Here is a 27,742-nt window from a genome sequence, read left to right as displayed (position 1 = left end):
AGATGAGTGCAAAATCGTTCACATTGCCTACCTTGACTTGGCCAAGGCATTTGACACAATACCCCACTCAGGCATTGTTGACAAACTCAAGCGTTAGGGACAAATCCGTATGCCACCTGGTAGATAGCCAACTGGTTCACAGACAGGACCCAGGAAGTTAGAATTGGGAAGTCCACCTCTACAAAGAGGCCAGTCACAAGTGGAGTCCCTCAGGTATCAGTTCTTGGACTGCTCCTTTTTGGCATTAACTTCTCAGAAGTGGATGACTGCAAATTAGGAGTTGTCATTGAATCTCACACTGACACAAATGTTCTCCAGGAGGGGCTGACACAGACAAACAACTGGTGTCAGAACCATGGAGTAAAACTAAATGCCAAGACATGCATAATAGTATCCTTTGGGAAGTCATCCTTTCAGGGGAACTATCATATTGACAACACACCCCTTAGAGTTGACCCAGTAGTCAGGGACTTAAGGACCCACATAGATAAAAATGTAGCATTTGATCATGGGTCTATATTACCATATCGCATGCTCAGAAGAGCGAACGACAGATAATCGACCTCATGTAAGTGAAAGCTTACAATGTCGAAACTTCAGAACAGCAATTATTTTCCAATGGAAAACAATCGCTGTTCCGAAACAAACAAAAAAAAAAACAGGAAAACATTACTTAATGTGGGGGGCTGTGCCCCCCCCTCACACCCCCTACTTAAATGTACCAACTCTGAGATCTCACTACAGTGCCAAAAAGGCTATTTTGCCTTTTCGCTCTTTACTGTTGGACAAAGACGCATTCGACAACCTGCGTCTGCGATGGAGTAATAGGGAACCTTTGATCATCACGTGTCTACAGTGGTGAGGAAATCATTATATGTTGCGCAACTTTTAAACAAAGGTATGGCATCTAAGTCCAAAGAAGTCATTGTTCCACTGTATTCGGCATTTATTAAACTTATTATTGAGTACAATGCCCCTTTTGGTATGTACCTAACCAGCCATATCCAACAATTGGAACGTCCACAGAGGTTCCTCACTAAAAGAATACAGGGAGTAAATAATATGTTCTATGCAGACCTCCTCAAGGCCCTATCCCTGAATTCTGTCTCCTACAGGCTGTTGAGGGAAGAGCTATGCCTGGCCCCACTCGGATGGACCTCCTGCATATCCACAAAACTATCAGTACCAGAATTACCCATTCTGGACTTATACCTTGTCTGTGATGTAAATAGGACCTGCTGGAGAGATAGGTATGTATCCCAGAGACTACCCCATCTATGGAACAGGCTCCCCATCCATGTGAAGCAGAGATCCTCCCTAACCCAATTCAAGTGCAACTTGGACAACTGGATGGAAACCGGAAATTCATCCCTAGTTTGCAACCTATGTCTCTAATGGACACAGGTAACCTGTAAATGGTTCATCTCCCAGACCCATGCTTACACTTACCAAGGGTATCAGAACTTGTCAGAGATTTGGGATGCATGGCTAGGCTTAAAAAGGCCCTTGTGGTTATTAGCCTAGTAAACACCTATGAACCTATCTCCTAACTAACCACCCCTGCTGCAACCATCTAGGTGAACTTAAAGTCACACACACTCTCTCACCTGAGACCAATCATGCCTCTGCATACACTCACACATGCAGCCACACACATACACACACATGTACATAGTCCTCATACCACTATCTGTCTGTTAAACTCCACAGCACTTACATCTAAAGTAATGGGCGAACATGAAAATTTGGCCATGTTAATGAATTCAGCTTGCTCTGCTAACATATGCAGCCAAGTGATTCTCTGTAGTGTATACTAGGGAATAGCAAGTGGCCAATTAGCATAGGCTGCTTCCCCAGTATACCTCATTTGTGTGTAGCATAGAAGAGGAGATGGCGACCACCATGGTGATTCTACAGACCATGTAGAATCATTGTGGATAGCCTGCCTCTGAACCAAGAGGGCTACTGCCTCAGGAAAACTCCCGTGTTAGGGCTTACCACTGGCGGTAGCCCTTTTTGAATCCAGGTACTGTCTGCACAAGTACTGCAAGAAACATTCTGGAAATGAAATGTCTCCAGCTTTCCCTGTTGATATATCTACATTTGTAAGTTGAAGCTTTTTTTTCTAGTAATGATTGTACTCAAAGAATAATTTTAATGCTGTTGTTTCAGGATATAATCATTTTTTTGAAACTTTGTTTAGTAATGATACTGTTCCATATAATCATCCTTGTAGCATTACCACTCACCAGTAAATTTATTATGTTTGCTTTACAAAGCTTAAATGTACTTTAGAGGGCTCCTTTTAGACAATAATACCTCATAAAGTGGCTGCAGTTTAAAGCAATTAGTGTTTCATTTCCCTGTATTAATTAACAAGTTTAACCGCACTGAATTCAAATGTTTTAAGATACATTTTTGTAACCTGACTAACAACTTCACTAATACATGTCTTGCTACCCAACCTGCTGTTTAGCCAAGTATCTATGCCTCGTAGCATTTGAATGTCTAAGCATTGTGAATTATGAGATCTGATTGTATTCTATGTTCACATTTTCTGATATGTCTCTGCCAATCAGATATAAGTCTGCACATTGTGTATATTGATATCTGTCTGTATTCTCTGTCAATATTTTTCTAAACATGTCTGCCTGAGTTTATCACTCAGTGATGTATGTACTGTCTCTTTTTTGGTATGCGGAGCTTTTCTCCTCGGGCCTCTGAGGAAAATGGACATATATCCAGTCAGACTATCCCGGTCAACAAATGTAAAATAAAATAAATAAATAAAATAAACTTCCAGTGATACTTCTCATTGCATGATGGGTGTGTTTTAGTGGAGCTGTGCTGCGATCCGAGGACTAAAACCAGTTAAATTTGCTTATATCATCACTGTGGTTAATCCTAAACCAACACCCCAAAATCCTTCTAGAAAGTGCCAGCACTGTCCGAACTGTGAAAGTTCAGAACAAGCTCCTCAAAAAATGTTAATCAGTGGATGTTGGTAATGCAACTTCTGGATACCAGCACAGTTGAGGGCCCTGACACAACAAAACTAATCCCTTATAATACTTAATATATATAATATATAACATAGACTGATGTTACATTACATTGGACACAATCCAATGAATGCTTGATATTTATAATTAAAAAAGAAAGAAAAAAAGTATGCCTAATGAGTGTTTGTGTTGGGGTCAAGCCCCTCTGTAGCCCCCATATGAGTTCGATGACCCCCCACACACAGAAAAAGGCACATTCCTTTAACCCCATTGTCACCAAAATATAGTAAAATTGTTGTCAGTGCCGTTCACTATCAGAGTAATTGAAAGTTACGAATCTTCCATTCCAAGTCACTCACATTGCTATGTTCTAACAAAATACACTATCAATGTATGTTTCTCAATGAAACATACATAACTTAAAGTTACCCATGCAGGTCTGTGTGAGTGTGTATCTCTATATATTTTTTATAAACCAAATAGGCATAAGTACCTTGTTTCAGGAGTAACTCAGGAAAACTGCCTAGTTAAGTGACTTGTTCAAAGTCACACAATAGGCAAATGAGAGAATCAAACTCGAGTCCAGAAGGGGAAACTCTTTTGCAGCTGATATTCTTAATCTTCTGCACAAAATAAACTACAGTATTGTCATTCCCAAGGTCAAACAAACAAATCCTGGACATTGGTGGTGCTGATAACTACTCATCTTGGCAGTGATGACCAAGGAATACAGGTCACCAAGTATTAAAATTGCTGGTTTTATAGTGGTAATAGCATCTTAAGAAGTTATTAATAAGTACAGAGTTGCTGAAAGTATACATTCCAGAACAAACAGATTTTGATTTGGGGGTCTAGAGTACAGGAAATTACCTTACATGTGACCTATTTAGAGGAGAGATGAGACACTAGGGGACACCAAAAGCACATGTGGAAAGAAAAGCTAACACCTTATCTGGTCCCTGAGACCAGAAACTTGGAATAAAATTTGTTTCATTATGAAATGGCTAAGGTATCCTGGATATGAAGCTTTCAATCTACAATTTTATAAGACCCACCAGTCTTTTGGGCTGGCCTCTCCTTCTCATCCCACTCCTCCAGTCCCCATCAGCAATTTATCCTCCCATAAATTTAGAGAACCCACAGACTCCATAGACAAGTTTTCCTCAAAACTCTCATCCTCACTCTATAATTCTTGGATTTGCCACTTCCTAAAATAAAGTAAAATATTTCCATTTGTGTTTGCTTTCTGCATTGATTTTGCATGTTGTACTCTGGGAAACACCACATTTCACTGGTTACTTGCGTCCACAGAAGTTTTGTCACATATGGACTCAAAAGAAATCATTGGACAAAGAGGTGCATTAGACTGTTGTTATTTCGGGGTTCTTGTCTGACATCAGTAGAGATTTCTTTCATATTTCAAGGGTGAGTCTGGCAAAAGAAAAAAAAATAGAAAACCATCTGCAGTTATGGCCAAGACACTTCCAGGTCCCTAGAATGAACTGACATTTTAATAGCTTTCATTCTATCATATGTATTTTGAACTATACTTAACTCTTGGCTTGCTTTGGTTTTTCTTTAGAACTCTGGTTCTCCCGAGTCAACTGAGTGTCTGCTCTAGAATTCTATTTGTTTTATATCATATATTGAGAGTTGCATCCTTTGCAGGTCATGGCTGGGAACCTTTGACCATCTCTGGTCTTAGTATGGGTCATCTGAGTCCTCCAGAGTGAGTTGCTGGTCATCAGTGCTCAGGTTCCTGACTGGTAGTTCCAGGCTGTCAGGCTGACTTGAATGCCTGATTCAGTTCATGTGTCTTCTCCAGATGCCTTGACTTGTGACACTCTTGCGACAATATAGCCTGGTTTCAGGTGCCTGTTGTCATTTTGAGGACCATAAAAATGTGATCTTCAGAAGATCAAGATAGTAAATATAAATAGGAAGACTGCATAATAAGCCCAAAGTGGTCATACCTCAGAGCATTCACCCTACTCTGAGGTATACTGATCTATGAGTTAGTATACACAAGTCCCAGGGTGTGCAGGGGGCTAAAATTTCCACTACAAAAATGCTTTAATGGTGCTATAGTAAGAGGTCAGTATTTGTTTTAGCTTTTGTGAAATTGCAATTTATTTTTTGAAGATGCAGGACTCATAATTACACGTCTTGCACTTCTAATGTGGACAGCCTGGGTGTTATTTATTATTTTGAATTATTCAAGTTTATATCTATCCTCATGCTCATCCCCCAAGCTAACTTCACCCATGCAGTCCCTAGCATTCCTCTAACTCTCTTCTTCATTTTGAACACTACGGGAAGGCATACTATCTCCCATATGTCTGTAACACCCAGTCATCTACCTCTCGTCTCTCTCCCTCTATACTCTCCTTTAACTAAGTTTCAAAGTAAAATTGACTGTACTCCCCTTGTCTATTATAACCTGATTATTATTTTGATTTTTAATTTTAGAAGGTACATATGATTGCAGTTTCACACATAAGAATCTTTTAATATTTTAGTTTTTGGTTTATAATAATGTATGTCCTTATATTTGCATACTATGTATTGTACTTGAATGCCATTTTTAAATTGTGTCTCGCGGAGGTTTTCTCCCTTGGCCTCCACTAAAAATGGGTACTTTTTGTCCAATCAGACTTCCTCAGTTAACAAATCTAAAATAAATAAATAAATACAAATTTGATAGTTTGCTGACAAAACATGTTAGCCAGTCTCAAAACTTTGAAAGAGGCAATCTTGTATACTTAGGGATGGCTCATTGTGGGCAGACATTGACTGTCATACAACACTAAGATGAATCATGACCTCAAGCTTCTTTTCAAAAATAATATGGTAGATGTCTGATTTGTGGTTACATGCCTGGTACCTCTGTATGCGAACAAAAAGTTGTCCAGTCTGTTGTACTGCTTTTTAAATATTGGTTCATAAATGTCATTACTTTTTAAAAACCTTTTATATTGTTTTTAGCTCATTGGTGGCTTTTGGGTGTTAATACGAAATACTTTGCAACATCCTATACACTTATTTTTTCTTTTTTGTGATGGGGAGACACTGTAGCACCAGTTTCTCCCTCCATCTACCATGCCGATTCATTCATTCTGCCAGGGTCATAGTTTTCAATCCATTCATTCCCTAGTGGTGAGCGTGAGGTACACTGGCTTATGAAGCCAACACTCATTCTAAGGGAGTGGTATTTTTGCCTTAAGCCCTAAGTTTCCCCATGCACAGATGTCCACAGCATCTGAGAGAAGGTTGTGCAATAGGCCCCTGCAAGATACATTCTTGGCTTCACTTACTTACAATATATTCATACACTTCCATTTGACAGCTCTTTCAATATGATTCCTGGTCTCCACTATGGGATACTAGCACTGAACATACAAGTGACACAGCTCCCCCAGTAAGATACAAGCAGACAAATCCTTGTTGTTCTACTCTTCCCTTCTCAGAAAATTCCTCAGTTGCCCAAGCAATTAGTTAAAGTCATGTCACCTGGGCCATACTAAGGACTTTGTACCATGTGTAAAGGGATCTAGTTACCATTCTAAGTTATGAAAGTTTTAAACTCTTGAGATTTAAACTGTGGTCTGCTGTCACACAGAATTTTGGTCAGACAAGTCATTTTTTTGACTATGGTCTTAAGAACTATGTTTTTCTCTCTCTCTCTCTCTCTCTGATATATTTGAGTCATTAAGAACACTTCAGGCCACTTTGCATTGACTGCTGTAAGAAGTACAGTGCCCATAAAGTGGTCTGCAAAGTCTATGTGTATGCATTGCTGTGGCACTAGTGGCAATTCTCAGGAGTGCACAGGTGGTATTTGGTGGTGCAGTACCTACCATCTGGCATCATAAACATTTGCAAATAAGTATGTTTTAATCTATGTTAGACATTCACAAATACTTTCTTACTATGTCATTTTCACTGTACCAAGTTGCCCCTCATGGAATGTCTCTGGCAGCATACTTCTCAACTGTCCAGATTTTTGCCTCATATTTTTGGTCTGTTCCTCATAAAAAAATTGGATTTCTAACAAATCAGTGAAGATTGAATTCACTAAATAATGACAGACATTTACATTTCTGACTTTGCATCTTTACGAAAAAGCATGGAAACATAAACTCTTTTATTATAGCAACTTTCTAAGATTTTAAGAGCAATATTTACAATTTGCCCCTATTTTTGGTCCTTTGCCCCCCCCCCCATTATTTTTGGCTTTGCCCAGATTTCTTGTGTTAAAGAGGTTGACAGCTGTGTCTGGCAGTCTGGACCACACTGATACAAAACAGAATGCATTAACAGACATGTGACTGTCTCTCTCATAATAAGTACTATGCTAGGGCCATTGAGGGCCATTTTAAGCCAAGCAAATTTTCCTCTCAAAGGTGAGAATCAAGCCCTGTACCTTGTGTCTGTGGGATAAACACCTTGACCATTATGCCAAACTCCCTCACATTATTGCCACTCCTTGACTATATTTTTATCACTAGCCATACATATCTCTTGGATCTTTAGTATCGGACTCTATTGGGTTTTACATGGTAATTTGGACAGCCCATCAACATTATATTGTTACTACATCTACATAATTCCTTTCTATGGATTGAACATTGAAATTAAAATACTTGTGAACAGATACCAGATTCAGCATTTTTCTATAAAGGTACTGATGGCACTTACTTATATAAGCGCTATACCATACTAAGGGTTTATTGGTCAATATAGACATAATTTATTTAAACTATATTACAAACTGTGACAAAAAAGTGATGGGATATCACTGTATCTGTATCATCTGGGAATTTGTGCAAAAAAGGTAGAAAATATTCTATAAGGCAAAGTATCAAATGCTAATCAAGTAGTCACTGATGAATGAACTCATGTCCTTTGTCACCCTGAGGGTCGATGCAGCAATCTTTCCATTCTCATGTTATCCCATTCTGTAGTTACTTTCTATTTTCTAGTTTAACCTGTAATGTGCACATTTTCTTGCATATTTTGTATTTGTGAATATCCTTTATATTTTGTTTGGTAGAACTTAGTTCCCCAGGCCTTCGCTGAAAAAGGACACTAGCTCAGTCGGACTATTACAGTCAACATATGTCAAATAAATAAATATTAGGTATAACAGCATAGATAGTTTAGGTAAGAATCTAGGATAGTAGCTTTTAATACCAAGCAGGATCATGATAATTCTACTTATCATGTTTTGCTGTAATTGCTGTTTGAATATAAAGACATACACACATGAACATGCATGTGTAATACACAGTTGCTTCAGACACATGCATAGTAGGGACAATCTTTCTAAAACAGTTCTGCCTGGTTCAATGGCACACAGGGATAAATCCCTAACTGTGACCCAGAGGACCAAAGTTCAACTAATGGCTCAGGAGTTGGAAGGGTTGGGTGGAGAAAATTTTAATGAGCAGCTGTTATCAGTTTTCCGATGCTGGGGGAAGGGAGGAGGAGAGGCCTGTTGTTGTACTGGCACCTAATGGAGGCTGAGAAGGAAAAACCCAGCAGTGACTGGGCAATGGTGGGAGGTGTGCTCACAAAGCAGTCTACTTGTAGTAACAACCAGATATGCCCAGTAGGGCATATGTATGGGGGTGGTAGTTTGAGCCACATTAATCAGCAACATGGGACTCGGGGAATTACCTATACAAATATTCTCCTTGATGGTTGCTTGGATGATAGCCTCCTATGAGGCTCAGAGCTCATGAGAGAGCAAATTGGATGGCTGTCTTTCACTGTACGTGCGTAATGGATGGGCCACTTAGTTACATAAAGCTGATTGTTGACATGCAGTGTGTGTGTGTGTGGGGGGGGCAAAATAATAATAAAAAAATCTTTATAGTAGTGTGCTTCTCCCACCCTCAGTATCATTTTTACTGGAATCAAGACATGGCAAAATATATTTTGAAGGCTATCTTTTCAAAATCCTAGAAACCACTTTGTTGGCTCCATGGCCCATAAAGAAAAACCTTGAATGTGAGCCAGACAACCTAGGGCTTATTAGTAGTACAGGAAATGGATGAGGCATTCTTGAAGATGGAAGTGAGAGGCTACTGTCAGCTCAACCATCCTGGAAGGGATGGATGGCAACTCAGTCTGCTGAAACAAACTGACATTAAGTGAGGAATGGGGGCAGCAGCCTAGGACAGTGGATATTAGACCAAGTAAGAAATTGATGATTACCTAAATGATGGCTCCAATCAGAAAGCTGATAACAGGGCTTCCTATTCTCTTAAAATAATACTTTTTTTCTGAAAGGGCCTTCAAAGATTCTTTTGAACCCAGTGGAATTACTGCGTATGTTCTTGGGCACCCCCTGCAGATTCCTATGCAGCCTATTCTTCATGTATTTTGGCCTTGTGATTTATTTTGTGCATTTAAAAGCCTTTTGCTAAGATAGTGTAGCCTGCATGGACATCACATGTTTATGTTAACCTGTGAACTATTTTTACTGGGAAAATCTGACTTGGAACGAGCCAATTTTCAGCAGGGGCCAAAGGAGAAATGCTCAAGATGCATGTCTTTGTAACATGGAAGGAAACCAGAGTACTTGGAGGAAACCCACACAATGCAGGGAGGACATGCAGACTCCACACAGAAGGCACCCCAGCTGAGAATAAAATTGGAGAACCTCTTGCTGTGAGCCAACAATGCAAACCACTGCACTGATGCACCACTGCACTCTGCCAACAGTATTATATTGTCATGTAATTGCGTCTCTTGTTAAACAATCTCATTGCAACTTACTGTTTTTTTGTTTATCTGCATTATTATTTTACCATTGTTCACATGCTTTGGTAATAAAACACTTTAATAAATTTAGTCTGAACTTAAGTGTGATTGTCAAGTATGAAATACAGACCAGGCAATGAACTACAGATAGCAGATAATTCCCTTTAGCAGGGCAGTACACTTAACCAAGCCGTTTTCAGACTTTCTGCACCTTGCTGATGTAGAAAGACTGTGGGCTGGATTTAATAAAGCCTACACTAAGTGTACACCGTTCTGAGTGAACAGACACCACAGACATAACACACACCTTCTTCCTCCTAATTTTACTTTTCCTGATATTCTTGCAGCTTTAAATATTGATAGGGATTCATCCCGTTATCACAAAGTGTAGACTACATGTACACTTAATGTAATCTTTCTGAGTAACTAGAAAGTACAAAAAATGTGATAAGAATTTTATTGAATACATATCATGTACACATAGTGTACACTTAATGTAGGCTTTATTGAATCCGGCCCTGTGAATATTAAACAGTAAAGGGATAATCATTGGTTGGGCATGCATTTGCTGGAGCATGAGGTCAGCACATTTTTCCCCTTATCCTGGGAGGCAACTAGATAAAATAGCAACATTAGACAGTCTTGTAATTGTCTTAGATTTTTTTCCTTGTAAAGTTGGTGAAGAAGGGTCAGACTGTCTCCCCCTGAATTTGTCTCATATTTTATGTCTGTTAGATATAAAATGTGTGGCTTTCTAGCAAATCATTGAGGACTGTAGGCATAAGTAATAAAAGATATTTGAGTTCCAGACTTCATAAATCATACCTTTCAGAAAGTTAATGCTAATGCAAGATGTGTTATTCTAACAGCTTTTTCATATAAGAACATATTTTTAAGTGTCCCCAAAACAGCTGCAAGAGTATTGTACTGTAGTAGGGGCTGTCTGTGTGCATATCTCTTATCTATACTTCACAGCACTCTTACGTATAGTACATAGCACGAAACAGCAAAACTTACAGTTGCTGTTACTACCCATCCATCCACTACATAGCCCAACAGTGTTTGTGTCCTCTCTCTATCACTGCTATCAACTTTTTCTCTCATTTGCTTTTCCATTTTCACAAACTGTTTCTTTACTTTTACCTTTCATACAGCGATTGTGTCTGGTGCCTCATATTGTTGTGTGGGTGGGTCCCTCTCCATTCCCTCCCCTCTGTTACCTATCCCCAATTCCCACCCACCCCACTTATACTACAATTAAACCTTCTAGCCACTCCCTATACCCCACCCTTTAATCCCATCCCCTACTCAGATATCTCAACCACTTAACACATATACTAGTCACACCATTTCACTTATCAGGCTTTCACTACATCCTTCCCAATCATTTAACTCAAACATATTATTGACAACAAACTTTTCACTACTGCTAATTTTACATAATCTTTCTCAAAACTAAAAACACATCATTCTCCTAAACTCACATGCACACAACCTAACAACATATTCAAAATGTTACAGTTCACATGTTCTCACTAATATCGCTTTCATTTTACAACTCACACAAGTCAATTCATACCCATACTCAACTCAGCCTCTTACATAAGCAAACACACACACACACACACACACACACACACACACACACACACACACACACACACACACACACACACACACATACACACACACACACATACACACACACACAAACACATTATCAGCAAATATTTTCAATATAACTACCCCATAGCTTTACAAAATAACTACATGCTCTATAATTCCATACTCCAAAAAACAGAAATAAAGCAAAAGCAAACATGCAAAACACTGCCAGCATATCATTTTTTTCACTTCTACTTAACCTTAGTGGAGACATCCAACCCAAACCTGGGCCAGTTCACACCCCTCAGCAACACCCCCTCATACAAAGCCAATTTTCTTAACTACAAAAGCTAACCTGCTCCTCCATAATATAAAGTTCAGAAGTATTAGCAACAAACTACCTGACCTACATGCTCACCTGGCTTTATACTCCTACAATAAATTACTAGCTACTAAAACTTGGCTAAAATCAAAAACTAAAGCTGTTGAAATACTCCCTCAAGATACAGCATTCATAAACAAGAGCAGAAAAATAAAAATGGTGGTAGAGTAGCAATTATATACCCAGACGCACTACAATTATTTCTATGTCATATAAACATCCCAAAATTTAATAACATCAAACTTACAGCATCTTACATAAAAATCAACAGCCACAGATTCATACACATTACAGCCATCTATATACCCCCAATGGCATTATCAGTACCACAAAAGATATTCTATCTTAGGTATCCAATAATATAACTTTGAAAACTATCATAATAGGTGACATGAACATAGATTGGCAAAATTAATTTCCAATTCCCGTATATTCTTCATAAATGTTTACAACGTCACCCAACTAATATAACCCCCCACAAGATATGACAAAAATAACAAGCAATCAGTTCTTGACTGCATACTTTCAAATTCCCTAACATAGCTAGCTCAGGCTGACTACCAGATACCTTTAACTACAATCTCCCAACATCTGCTCTGAGACAACCAAGTAATATTCTCAAATAACCTTGCTAGAACCAAGTCAACTACTGAAGAAACCTTTCCCTCCATCCTAAAACTATAGAATTTGAATATCCTAAAAACTTTACCCCTAGATGATGCAGTTTACAAATTCAATACTACTTTTCTGAATACCCTAAACTGTTTATACTCACTACATAATAAACATATAAAATTAAACCCAGCACCATGGATAACAAAAGACATCAAGTGTGTCACGTTTTTAAGTGATAAAGCATGAAAAAAAATGGATAAAAAATAATATAAACCTACAAAAGTACAAACTCCTAAGAAACTATACAAAATACTTAATAAAAGCAGACAAAAAGGCATACTGCCCTAACATACAGTTCACAAGTCAAAAAATCCAAAACTATTCTGGCCATCCTTAGATACCCTCCTACAACCAGGCCAACAGACCACTCCAGCATCTATATCTAATAATCAAACTGACACCACTGCCAACCAATTCCACTCTTTATTTTATTCAAACATAATAAAAGACACCAAGCATTGTGTTACAATTCGCAGTCAGTTCTCTCCCTCATCAAAGACACCGACTGCTCATCCTTCCCACTCATGCACCCTGCCAGACATCTACTTTTACGCTCCAATTACACACTACCTCTGTCATTAGAAAACACCTCTATAACTTAAAGTTGACCAGTCAAGCTACCATATGAATATATCAAGATAGCAGCTGATGCACTTTCCTATTCAGTTTTTATCTTGATTAATCACTCCATTAAAGAAAACTATACCCAACCCTCTGGAAGAAATCATACATTATACCCCTTCACAAAGGTAGAAATTCCAAAGATATATCCAATTACTGTCCTATCACTATACTGCTTTATCAAAAATTCCAGAAAATGGCTATACATAATCAACTTCTCTAAAACATCATAAATGATAATCTCCTCGTACTAACACAACATGGTTACCATCATAACCATAGCACTACTACTGGCCTCCTCAGCTATCCCACCTCTTCTAAAATGATCCCAACTGTTATCTTTTTATTACGTTCCTTTTACTTTTTACTATCCTCCTCCCTTTATATTTTGCTGCTTCTCTTCTCTTCTAAGCCTATAATTAAAAACTTCTTCAGGGCAACATACTTCTTATTCTCTAACATCTAAAACCTACTTACTATAATATATGACCAATATTTAAAATCTGTCCCTCATTTTACACTTTTTCCTCTATTACCTACCCTTGATTTTGGGCCTTTGCCCCGACCCCTTTTCTTTTTGTCTTTTTTCCTCATTCTTGTGCTAAGATAGTGAGAGCAATGGCTGTATGTTTTATAAAACATTTGGAATATATTGTGAGTCCATTATTTCATTTTAATTTATTAAATTTCCGTTGGATATCTGAGATGTGTACAGAAAACAAAATAACTATAATTGGTAGAAAGTCACCATCTACTGTTATTTAGTCAGTATTCTAGTTTTGCAGGACTAAGGCAATTTTTGTGAAGCAATTGGGAATACTTCATTATGATTACTGTTTGTGTGAAACAAAGCTGAAATACAGTTATTGTGTGCACATTATTTGTCAAGACAATGACTTAATTTAAAGTGTTCTTAGCCAAAACAGTGTCTATAACTACTGGGCAGGTTGGGATGCTGTCTGAAGATGAAAGCATCTTGCCCTCTTTCATTACTTCAGTTTACACATTTCTTAGCCTGGGTTTATAGAAACAGTATGTATGTGTGTGAAGTTAAGTTGTAATACTTTAATGTTGCTACTCTGTTTTCTGTGCATTTCTGTACAACAAACTTGAAATAATCTACTGTAGAAGATGTCTGTGGTTAGCAAAATGTCTATAACTGCTGGTTCGGTGTGGAGGCTGATCAATCTGTAGATGAAAATAAGTTACCCTTTTGTCATACTCTCACTGTAAACAGTATTTAGTCTGAATTTGCAGGACTAGAGTGCACGCTAAACTCTAAACTGGAATACTTTATTGTGACCATTATCTGTGTGAAACAAACTTGATACCTGACTACAGGCGATTATCTGTTATCACCATCAGATGTATGAGGTATAATTAGTTAACAGAGTGGCTATTTATTTTATTACATTTGTATTATTTTATTTGTATTTTAACCATGGTAGAGCCCTAATGAACATGGACCTTTTACAGACTCAGCCCTGGACTGCTATATGATTAAGTGACTTACTCAGTATCACATAGACAACAGAGGCTGAGAAAATCAAACCATGGACCACTAGACAACAGAAATCAACTCAGTAACAATTCTTTAATTATCTGTGCCAGCTTTAACTGCTTGGTAGGGATGGGGAAACAACTGTGAATAAAATTAACATTAAATTATTATATTTTACCGTGGTTACTATCCACTTGTTTGACACTTGAAATATGTTACTATGCCGAGACGATGGTATAAACATCACCTGGCACCCAAGGTACACTTAATCAGTCACTGATGGATAATACACCTAAATGGCAGTCTAGCCATGTTTAGTGCATCATTCTTCCATTAAGTTAACATGACGTAATGCCTGTTGCATTAAAGATTTATCTAACACCATAATGTTGCCTTTTCTGCATTTGCTTCAGCCCCTACTCAAAAGCAGTGAGCATTTGAGAATATGTTTTCTTGAGAAACATCAAGTGAGAGTTGTAGTCTTCAAGATCTAGCTATTCATTCGTAAAGCTGAGGGGTACAAAATGAGAGCGAAATCAGCGAGAAAAGGAAAATAGTAAAGTCACGCTCAGGTCTTGGCGAGTACCTCCACACAACGGATCCTTTTTTCATAAAGTCTCACAAAAGATGACACTGATATATAGACTGCATTTTCTATATCATATATCATGGAGGGCAGTAGGTTAAAAAATAAAAAAAGACAGGTGGGTGCGTAGGTCCTAGGATAAAAAATACCCAATCATGGCATACACACTGGTGCCAGGACTGGAAAAATGGGCAGTATAGAATCCTCGGGATACCAAAACATTTCTACAACAGAGTTCGGCCAGGCTTTGGGAAGAAGATGGGCCCCCTGTTGTAGAAGGATGAAGTAGTCCACAAAAATACAAAAACTGACAGGGCAATAAAAGATCCATAAAGATGTCAGTGTGGACTATTGAGGATAAGGAAGAAATGATGTATTGTTACTGTTATGCGAGAAGCCCAACATTTCCCAACAGAACATACTTACAAGATTAATTGAGAAATTAGAGGGAAGAAAAATACAGCTCAAGGAAAACTCTTAAATGCTTCAAATAAAAATCTGCATCCATTAATACAACATGAAAAAGATTACAGAGATGAAAAAAAACTTTGAGCCACCTGAAAAAAAGTGACAAAAAAACTGAAAAAGAAAATGCACACACACACACACATATAATATATATATATATATATATATAAACAACATTTATGCAAACGAGACAGCCAAATTAATAAAAAAGCAGCTACAGATACTTGAAGAAAAATACATGCAAATACACCCAGACATGGAACATTTCACACTACAAAAAATAAGAAAACAAAAGGTAAATGTATAAAAGAAGATTAGTATTGTAGACGTTAAACAAACAGACATTGAAGTTATGGATTATCTGCAAAGTGAAAGATTTACTGTGGAGAATCCAACACAGGCAATGTCACAGCATAATGGAATTATGGGTCTCAAGATTAATGAGCAATAGGTGGAACAGCAGGAGACATCTGAAGAAGATTTACAACATGATGATTCTCTGTAGCCTTCTGAAGGAGACCTGTGCAAAATTCCAGTTGAAGTTGCACATCAAGAAAATAAGCAGGAAATAGAGACAAATCTGACACATGAGATGGGCCAAAGTGTTCCCAAATAAAGAAGCAGCAGATAAAGCAGGTATATCTGAAAAGGATATCTCACAGGACAATGTTTTAAAACTTTCTGCCGATTACTCACAGGAAACTTAGATACATTTACATTTAGGACAGTGCAGTGGTAGCGTTGTTGCCTCACAGCAAGAGGTTCTCCAATTCGATTCTTGGTTGGGGTGCCTTCTGTGCAGAGTCTGCATGTCCTCCCTGCATTTGTGTGGGTTTCCTCTGGATGCTCTGGTTTCCTCCCACGGTATAAGACATGCATCTGGAGCATTTGTCCTCGGGCCTCTGCTGAAAATTATCTTCATTCAAAGTCATACTTTCCTGGTAAACAAAATGTTAAATAAATAAATAAATTATCATTCCAGAAGAAAGTTATTTAACAGAAGACTTGTTTGATTTAATAGAGATGGATAGACATATTAAGATAGATGAAAGAAATAAATTACAGACAGTAAATAAGACCCAAAATGTGATAAGACAGATAAAAACAGTTATAGAGACTATTAAGTGCTTATATGTAAATACTAGGCTAACTGCCCCAAAGGGCAATTTTAATTCTGGCCAATAACCCAAGGTTAGAATCAAACCCTCTAACCTGTCTCTGAGGTGAAAACCTTAAACATTATGCCAAAGAGATATTCATGTGAGCTCATGCATACTGTGCAGCTAAACTAGTAACAGATAAAGTGCTACCACAAAAACATAGTGTACAAAGCAAATGAAAGAAACAAATATAATGCTGTCATGGAAGCACCAGAGAAAACTATCAGTATCACTGTTAGAAGAATATAGACAAGGGTACAAAACAGGCCAAGATTTATCATATACTACTGCCAATAATAAACTAAACAAATATTAGCACAGGCAGAATAACTTAGAAGGTATGCAGACTAAAGGACAAGTAAAAATAAGTACTCATCGATTATCCATAAAGATTCTATAGAGACAACACCAAAATAATATCAGATATACAAACTGTATACTGGAACTAATGCAGAGTTTTTAGTCATTAAGAAAAAACACTCAGTTACGGCAATAGAACAAAATGCTAACAAAAGAAAGTCATATGGAGCAAACAATCATTTGTTGGTAAATAAAACCATAATAGAGAATTAAAAAAGGAAAGAATTTAAGCATGACTTGGACAGATAAAAAATAGCACCTGAAAGCATCCCTCATTCACGAATAAAGGAATGTTTACATCTGTAAAAGATACTCCTTACATTTACCAGTCACATTACAGTGACCATGAAACAGTGGCAAACTACTTTGCAGTTGAGCCATGACAAATGACAATTATCCCAGTGATAATCCAAAGGGGAATATACCAGTGATATTCTTTGTCAGCACTGTCATTTTGTCTCGCCCTTAACCCATTAAGCTGTTTGCTTAACAGATTGGGCTATGGTTACAATTTGGCTCCCAGAAAACATTGTTTAAAGATTTCTAATCTGCTTTTTGTAGATAACTTAAAATTGTATAGTTCACCAGATGAAGACTCGAAAGCACAACTACAAATGTTTAAAACTTTCTTAGATGATACAAGAATGACATTTGGTCTTGTTAAATGTGCAGAAGCAACATTTAAAGCAGGAAAGCTGCAACATCAAGAAAATATCAACCTAGGATAGCAATGTGATATAAAGGAACTTGAGCAGAAGGAAGTGTATAAATATTTGGAAATAGATGAAGGATCAAGAATAAAACATGAACAAATGTGAATAAAGCTAAGTAAAGAATATGCCAAAAGACTGAAACATATACTGAAAACTGCCATGACATCTAGGAATAAAGTCCAAGCTATAAATCAGTTTGCCCTTCCTGTTGTAACCTACAGTTTTAGAGTGATCAACTGGTCTCAAAAACTTATTGGATTGATTCGACATGAAATCAAGAAAAATGATTCATGCTTATCAAACGATAAATAAAAATCACTGTAAAACAAGATTATATATTCCTCTGTCTGAAGAAGGTATAGGCCTCCTCATAATTGATTACATGTATATATCTGCAGTCTTGGGACTACATAATATCTGCTTACGTCATCAGATCCAAACATAGTGAAAGTTTTAAAATATGAGGAGAAGTTGTTTAAGATGACATCTTTGTTTAGTTTAGTGGAAGGATTTTGGTGTCAAGCAGGAATGGAATTCAAACCAGAAAAAAGCAAAAATCTGACATCAACTGAATATGCTAAAAAACAAAAGAAAAAGCAAATAAGGGAATGATCAGATGAGATGGAAAGAAATGTGGAAAATCTATAAGTGCAGTGGCAAGTATAAAGATCTCCTGGAACGAATTCAGGACGACCAAAGTCTTATGCAGGAATGGTTAAGGAGAGGTGAACTGAAACCAAAAGATGAAAAGTTAGTAATGGTGGGCCCAGGATAGTGGACTACATACATGTTGATTTACAAAACCCATTGAAAAGGTGGGCAAGACAGACAAATGCAGGTTCTGTGAAAAAGAAATAGAAAGACTTGCATATTTTGTTCCTAGGAGTGATGCACTCATGGCGGAAGGCCTATATACTGAAATGCATAATAATGTGGGAAGCCTGCTACATTGGGGATTCTGAAATTGCTACAATATAAAAGTAGCTGAGAAACATGAACCACAAAGCATTATAGAGAATGTTAAAGTGTATATCACATGTGATCACCTCATTACCAACAGTTCAAACAGATGCGAGAAAATCAAATATAGTAGTCCATGAAAAAAAGATAAAGAAGCATTGGTCAGTGAAACTGCTTCACCCAATGATTACAGTGTGCTATGTACAAAGAGACACAAAGTCATAAAATAACAGGATTTGCAGGCAGAAACAAGAGTAATGTGAAAGAAACATACCCAGACAGTTCCAATAGTAGTAGGAGCAATGGGTCTCATAAAAAAGAATTTGCAGCAGTATTTAGATATGCTACCAATACATGCAACCACGTATACATTACAGTGGGAAGAAATTCTAGGCACATTGCAGGAGCTGAGAAAAGCAGTCATGGCTAACATTAAAGACTTAAACAGTACTAATTTCATGAAATCTAATCATACTCTGACTTAGGAATGGGGTCCTCTCCTGTCATGGTATCAGAAACCCAAAAGACTTGTAGAAATTAAACTAAGAAAATAAAATTCTGCATGTACAATAAGTAGATATAATAATGTAAGAAGACAAAACAAACTCAGAAAAATTGAATACCAACACAGAACCACTTCAAGAAGTTTAATTCAACTCGCAAATACAAACAAATAAGTCCAATAGAAACTTATAATAAAAACTTTTAATTGTGAGCGCTTTCGTTCACATAAATAAATGAACTTCATCAGACAATTAAAAATCTTACAAAGTATTTAAATACAGATTAATTAATGACATCACAAAACCCACCCCTTTTTTATGCTAAATAAATAGATTAACATATTTAAAAACACATTCAAGATTTGCGTGTATACTAATCTATCAACATATATTGCCACTTAATAATACTATAGAGAAAAAAGTCATGGAAAATATATTATATATATAGTATAATAATACTACCTCCTAGAAGCCAAAGACTTGATATATGTTACCTCAACAAAGATGTTCACCTTAAAATACATTTTAAAGAGCAATAATCATTTAGTTCTGGAAATGAGTGTGCGTTCAACTTCAATTGCCACAGAAGCTCTCATTCCTCCAGATTTAGAGACCAAGGAACCCCTCTAATATTGGGTTGTACTTGCTCAATAACTAAATTTTGAAAGTGATGATTTGGTTCATCTAATACATGCTTGGCTAGAGTGTTTGTTGTATTCTGTTGGTCTGTACTATATTGATGTTCATATATCCTTTGTTTAAAGTGCCTCTCTGTTTTACCGATGTAAAAACAGGAACATAATTGGTTTTCACAATGGACAGAAATGACAACAATCGAGAACCCAGGGTACACAACGGAACCAACAACCGAAAAAACAATCCTGGAGACAGAGGTAGCAACTGGGCATGGTATGCTGGTTAACGGAAATGTAAATGGAGTGGTTGTTCATACTAACAAACAAGGTGACTTTAAAATTTATAATTTTATAGTTAAACCTGTCAAACCTGAACTTATAGAAGTGCTAGCTTATGTCCTTTCATTTTGTGCCCACTAAAAGGGCAGACATATCAAGGGCACTTGTTGATTTAAAAATGTACATGCAGTTATTAATGGGTAATAATCCTTTAACATCCAATGAATTTAGAATTTCAAATTTATTTAACCCCCCTCTACATGCAACCTTAGGAGTATCTGAAAAACTTTGCGAAATGTATATCAAAAATGCCTTATTGAAACCAGTATGTAAACAACATGGTGTAAATTTAGGGTATTTACAAATGCAGGACTTCCTCGAACTGAAATTGTTGAATATTAGAGTAATGCATCCCGATAAAGGTGGTGGTTTGATTTTTATGCAAGAGAGGGAGGGAGCAAGTCCATAGAATGACTGAAATGTTGAACAGTGAACCTTATGAAATGGTGACAATTAATGAACTGAACAGGGCATACCAGCAAATTAGGACTGCCATTAATTATATGTTTTTAGAAGGCAGAATTAATTTAGATACATGTAATTATTTGACTATAGCAGCCCCTTTAACACCTGTCATCTTCGGCATCCCCAAAATCCATAAGGATTTAGAAAACCCTGCCCTTACACCTATAGTAGATGGGAGGAATAGTATTACTTATGCCTGTATGAAATTAGTAGACAATAAATTAAAAAACACCTAGAATCAGAATCACAAATATGCAAAGATTCCTGGAGTTTTTTGCAGGCATTAAATGAACTTGAATTTGATTCAGACTATAATTTTTTGACAATTGATGTCAAAGATTTATATACCGCTGTCCCACAAGCTATTGGTATAAGTTGGGTAACTGATGTTTTGGAAGATAAAGGGGTCCAAGGGGATGAAATAAATTTAATTGAGAGTTTATTAGAGTTAATTTTAGGTAATAATTTCTTCTTATTTGATAGAAAATACTACCTACAGAAAAGCAGAGTTGCCATGGGGTCCCCTTGTGGTGGCAGCTTTGCTAACTGCGTCATGGCATACTGTGAGAAGAAATTCTTGTTCCCAAACCCAAGATTTCATAATAATGTGATCTGGTATACATGATACCTGGATAATATGTTCCTATTATTTAAAGGGGGCCTTGAGGAAGTTAACTGGTTATTGGATGAAATCTCCTGTATGTCATCCTTTTTACAATTCACTTTTAAATTTGACACACAACAAATGTCTTACTTAGATGTACTACTAAGTAAAGACATTATTAACAATAGATACACAGCTCATATTTACAGGAAACCTACATATCCTAATGATTTCCAACATTTCCATAGTAAACACCCTTTACACCAAAAAAGAGCTGTTGTAAAAGGGCAACTTGTACGAGCTGCCAAAATGAATTCATTGAGTCAGGATTTTAACATCGAATGTCAAACCCTGAAGCATATGTTCATTAGGCAAGAATACCCCCTGAATTTACTGGAGGATATAATCCTGGAGGTGGGAAGAAAAAGGATGACAGGACATTTTAAACCCCTTTTAAATAAGAACATTCTTGAATTAAATGAACATCAAAATTCTGACATACTATCAATAGGTCCCGTAGTTGAAGATGAGGTTAGCATTAGCTTCATAACAACATTTTCCAAGGATGCCACTACATTGAGGGAAATCTTGAATAAAAACTGGGCCCTTATTAATGAAGATATGACAATCAGGAGTAAATTAGGGTCTAAACCTAAAATAACATATTGAAGGGGGTGTAATATAAAATTTATTTTGGAGAGGAATATAAAACCTTACATGCCCAATAAAGGAATGAAAAAATGTGGTAGATGCCCCTATTGTAAATTTATTCAAGTAACAACATCCTTTACAGTCACGGATGAGTGATATCTAATAGCAGGTAAATATGATTGCAGCACAAGAGGGGTAGTTTATCTAGCCCATTGCCAATTATGTTCCTGTTTTTACATCGGTAAAACAGAGAGGCACTTTAAACAAAGGATATGTGAACATCAATATAGTATAGGCAAACAGAATAAAACAAACTCTCTAGCCAGGTATGTATTAGATGAACCAAATCATCACTTTCAATATTTAGTTATTGAGCAAGTAGAACCCAATATTAGAGGGGGTCCTTGGTCTCTAAAGCTGGAGGAACGAGAGCTTCTGTGGCAATTAAAGTTCAACGCACAATCATTTCCAGGACTAAATGATTAATGCTCTTTAAAATGTATTTTAAGGTTAAAATCATTGATGAGGTAGCATATATCAAGTCTTTGGCCTTTAGGAGGTAGTATTATTATACTATATATATATATATATATATATATATATATATATATATATATATATATATAAAATATATTTTCCATGGCTTTTTTCTGTATAGTATTATTAAGTGGCAATATAAGTTGATAGATTAGCATACATGCAAATCTTGAATGTGTTTTTAAATATGTTAATCTATTTATTCAGCATAAGAAAGGGGCGGGTTTTGTGCTGTCATTAACTGTGTATTTAAATACTTGCTTGTAAAATTTTTAAGTGTCTAAAGCGCTGACAATAAGGTAAGAAGCAAAGATGAAAAGAAAGAAAGATTAGAATTTCAGATTCAACAGCAATGCTTCATAATGACTATTTTTGACATTTTAAGATAAATCTCTTAATAACCACATTGTGCACTGGCATGCATATAAATAAAATTCCTTGTTTTCAGATTTAGAAAGTTCAGGTTATTCTTTTTGTAGACTGTATTAGAGATGAAGCATACATGCAGCTCTTTACATGAATATTCAAACATCAGTGCAAGTGTTCAGTGCAATTAAGATATTCAGCTTAATCGTGAGTCTACATCAATTTGGTAGCAAGCATTTAAATTACAGTATTGATTCTTACAGTCTTTTAAACTACTGTTTAGCATTATAAATTCCAGCTACAGTAATTTTAACATTAGTACCACATTAGAGTAAGGGAAGCAAAACATTAAGCAAAGTGTAAATCAATCAAAACACTAAACGTCTTTTAGCAAACCACAAATTACTTGTCAGATCAACAAATAATAGTGGTAACAGTAGACAAGCTAGTGTAACAGTGGAGCATAAGCATAGACATAAGCATAAATGTGTGACAAAAAAACCCCACTAACACTGAAGATATGAAGGGATATTACATATGCCTGTTATTCAGGCAAATTATATATGAGCCTATCATGATCATCAGGTCTTCCTCTTGCATAAAGGCACATAATTGAAACTATATCCAACAGGCCCAGAGGTCCACAAATAAGTCTTTTGGAAAGATTGCTACAGTAGAATGTTTAGAAAAATGCTAGCAACTGATGCCGTTTCCACAAAGAATGTTAGTGGGCACATTTCCTCCCTAGCCTTTTACTCACTGCTTGCTATCATCAGCCAGCAGCTAGATACCACAGTTACCACAACAGACGACAGCAGAATCCTGTGTGTGTATTCGTCCTTCCTTTATCAAGGATTCACTGAACCAAGTATTTCAGATACTGTAGCTGCTACTAATAAAGGCTGCAATGCCTGCACCGCGCATCACTTTTTTAGTTATGGTTCTAAGGATTGCTATCTGTTTTTTAGAGGACATACTGCAAAACAATACAACTGACATACTGTGGAAGCCTTTCTTAACAAATAAGCACTTGCAAGACTGGAAAATTAGTTTCATGCAAGACATTTCTTCCTGCCACCTGTCTGTACATGCTTCCCTTTTTTCTAAACATGACGAAGCGGCTAGAAGATACGGCGCTGTAGTGTTGTATGTTTATATAAGTACAGTTTAACTTTCTCAGGGTCATTAAACAGTGCCACTGGTAGTAATCCCCCTCAGTACTCTCACACATGTTGCCGTCAGGGTAATTGCGATATCCACTACCCATAGTGGGTGCCTAGCATGCAAGGGATAGGTAACATAGTAAGTAAACATTTTTTCTCCAAAACTATCAAGGTTTATCACTACAGTGAAATGTTTAGACAGAATGCCCCATGTCTTGGTATGGAGATAGGGAGAAACTGTGATCTGCCTACAACTTGTTAAATAAGACGGCAAACATGGAAAGGCAGCTACTGCGTGAATCGTCATGGCTAGAAGGAAAGCAGCACTAGGTGTGTGTGCAAGAGAAAGCATGAGAAAATACTGATGAGTTTCTATGACAACAAGTTTAACATGACAGATCGTGCACAGACATATTTTTTTGGGGGGGGTGAGATCTGCAGAATAAACCAGCCTATTTTGACTATAATTCCCTCTGATCTTGTGAATAGTAATGTCATTTTTATAAAAAAATGCATATGTACAGAATATTAGCACTGGTATGAAGATGGCCTACTTTGAGCTGAACATTTCTCATGAAGGGGATGATTTCTTGATCTTACTGTATAATTTTTATATGATTTTTTTTTTCATTTTAATTTATTGCCAGACAATAATTATATTCATGTGCAATCCTTGCAGAGTTCAACAAACACACAAAACATACAATTCCTACAATGCAGCCCATATGCCAATACATATTTTCCTGCACCAAGATAACATAACATCTAACCATTTCCAGTCCAATCTCCTAACATTCCCTTCATCTCTATCCATTACAGCTATTTAACAGCAGGTGCCATCACATCATTCTGACTCCACCTTACCTCAACCATATTTCAGAGCTATGTTTCCATACATTCTGCTTTCCTACTCTCTCACTAGCTGCACTGAGCCTGCCCCTTTTATTACCATTCTGTTACCTCTTACCCTAATCTCAAAAATACTTTATCACGTTCTTCTAATTCTCATTTTGCTAAGCTTGCTTTCCATTTTACAAATAGCCATAAGTCTTCATGTATTCTTAATCTTCTCAGTCCTCACTTCTACTGCTTTTGTGTTCTCTGTCGTATAATATTTAGCTCATCCAGTGACTATCAGTAAAATATCTTCTTATGACATTTACATTCCTTTCACTTGTCCCCTTACAAAAACAGTGCATTCATGCAGAAGTTATCATTGTCTTTTGAAAAACTGTGCCACGTTTATCCAGCACTTTTTCTCATACATCCTTGGACCACTGATACTTCGTAGCATATGCAGCTCTCCTTTCCCGCATCTTCAGCAAACAGCTCTCACTTTTAGGCCTGCTCTATGCAACATTACTGGAACAGAAAAACACCTATGAATGCTTCTCACTTGATTATCCCCTTTGCACCCTAACTTCTTAACTCTTCTACTCATCGGTGCCCCCATTCCTTTTCTTTCCCCACTGACTTCCATCCAAATTTCTTGCCTGTAGACAGTTCCTTCTTTGTCCCAACCCTCAGGATTGTAACATTCCTCTGTCATTCAACTTTCCTCATTACATGCACTTTTCTGTCCCTCTCATATCACCTCCTATCCACTTTATTTTCCTTACGGCTTACCTTGTCATTTATGCTTACTGTACCAACAGAGGAATGGAACATTACAATTGTATCAGCATATTAAATGATCTGGTTACCATGAAGGCATTTTCAGGAGTATAAGGAAGGCTCAAAGACTGTTATCCCTGTGGCATGCACTTCAAACAGCAGCAAGGTCTGAGTGACTGGCTAGTTCACATTATCCTGATCCTTGGAAAAGATACATTTAGGTATCCAGTCTGTTACCTTTTCAAAGTTTAAAGAAGCCAATGGAGACATAAACCTGTGAGGACATCTGTTGTTTTACTCTCATCCATTTTTCCTGCTATGGAATTGGTGAGCCTAATAAGGAAAGTAGCAATACCCTGGCCTTGCTGAAAGTTGACAGCCTTTAAGCAGCCTTTGTTAGGCAAGGAAGTCACATACCTTTTTACTCAAAAAAGCATTTTGCCCATGGAAAAACATGATGATGGTGAGGAATGCTGATACTGAGAGAGGGTAATCCACTTCTATATAGTGGCAGCATACATGATTATTTCCAAAGGGAGGGGAATGCCATTCTTTGAAATAACAGTTTAGCGCCATAGTCAATGGATGAGTTATAGTGGAGGCTAGTAAAGTCAGGACACCTGCAGAGGAGCCTTTAATCTTAGTCCTAAGCAAAAGTTTTATAATTTCACTGGTGCATCATATACATAAACTTAAAATAGCTCTACCCTACAGGAAACCCATCCTCTACAAGTGATTAGCTTTTATCCATTAATTTGTATTCTCCTTACTGGGTTTGACCTTTGGGCAGACCCATTTATAGACAAGAACTGGAAAAGAAAGCTGCTACAGCAATAATAATACATTGATAAAACAGATATGCATTCTTATAACAAAAATTATAGCTAATAGCTCAAGATGCAACAAATTAACTAAGGTTAACAAAGAAACATATACACCAATTACAGTTACAGCATGAGTAATAGACGTAATATAAACAACCACTTTGAAAGAAATATTCCACCAAGTCCAAAGGTTCACTTAAATCTTGACTTAGTGTACCCAGAAAGAAAACAAAAATCTTGAAAGACAACTATATCAGAATTTATTGTAGTCAACATTCATTATATCAAATCTAACATATTCTTTTAACTACTGACATTTTACCAAACCACAGTTCTTGTGGTACTTAACATTCTGACACATTCACGCTGTGCTCTGTTTCCATTTCTGACAAATAACTGTTTTCTTTCTGCATTGTCAGACCAACCCATCATTTTCTTCTCTGTCACCCCTTGCTCTGAATGTTCACCTATAGAAGCATATATCCCATTTTTACTCCATCACTGGTTTTCCACTTATCTCTGCAAGCTGCCATAATCATTTTCCATCGTCTTTCTTTTATTTCCCCTGCTGCTAAATTCTACCCTTGCCCAACACCTTCTTCATTTTCTTTCTTTTGCCCTTCATCAAAGGCACTTGACCAATGAGGGTGAAAGCTCTGCCCTGGATGCTAAGGTTGGCACTAAACAGTTTCCTCAGTAAAACATTGGGGATTACTTTGATTTTTACAGACATTTGAAAGGGTATGCAGTCAACACCAGACTGAGCAATGGCAATGGGTGATATTTTTAACTCCTTTGCTAATGGGTAAGGGACTGCATGCATTACCTAAAATGACTGATAAAGACTGCTGTAATTATAATAAAGTTAAACTCTATTTGAATGCTTTAATCTTACTCCTAAAACCTACTCTTAAATGTTTAGAGAACATGGAAGAAAGGCAGAAGACATAGCTACTGATTCCACTACAGACATAAGCACTTACTTCCACAGGTAGATGAGCTGATGTCAGATAACCACTGCTGAAATGGTGGGACACCGTATAATAAGAGATCAGGTAATTAGTACTTTGCCTGAGGATATGAGCATCTGGATAACAGATCAGGAGTAAAACCTTGGTGAGGAAATGAGGAAAAAAACAGTGACTTCTATCTCACCAGCAGGGTACAACTACATAAAAAGAGGTACCTAACACTGTACATGGGTATAAACATTCAGAACAACTTGCAAACATAAAGGGAA

This window comes from Protopterus annectens, chromosome 17.part0 (genome assembly GCF_019279795.1).
Source record: "Protopterus annectens isolate FY-2018-M chromosome 17.part0, PAN1.0, whole genome shotgun sequence".
NCBI classification, from domain to species: domain Eukaryota; kingdom Metazoa; phylum Chordata; order Ceratodontiformes; family Protopteridae; genus Protopterus; species Protopterus annectens.
Note: the sequence above shows the minus strand (reverse complement) of the source record.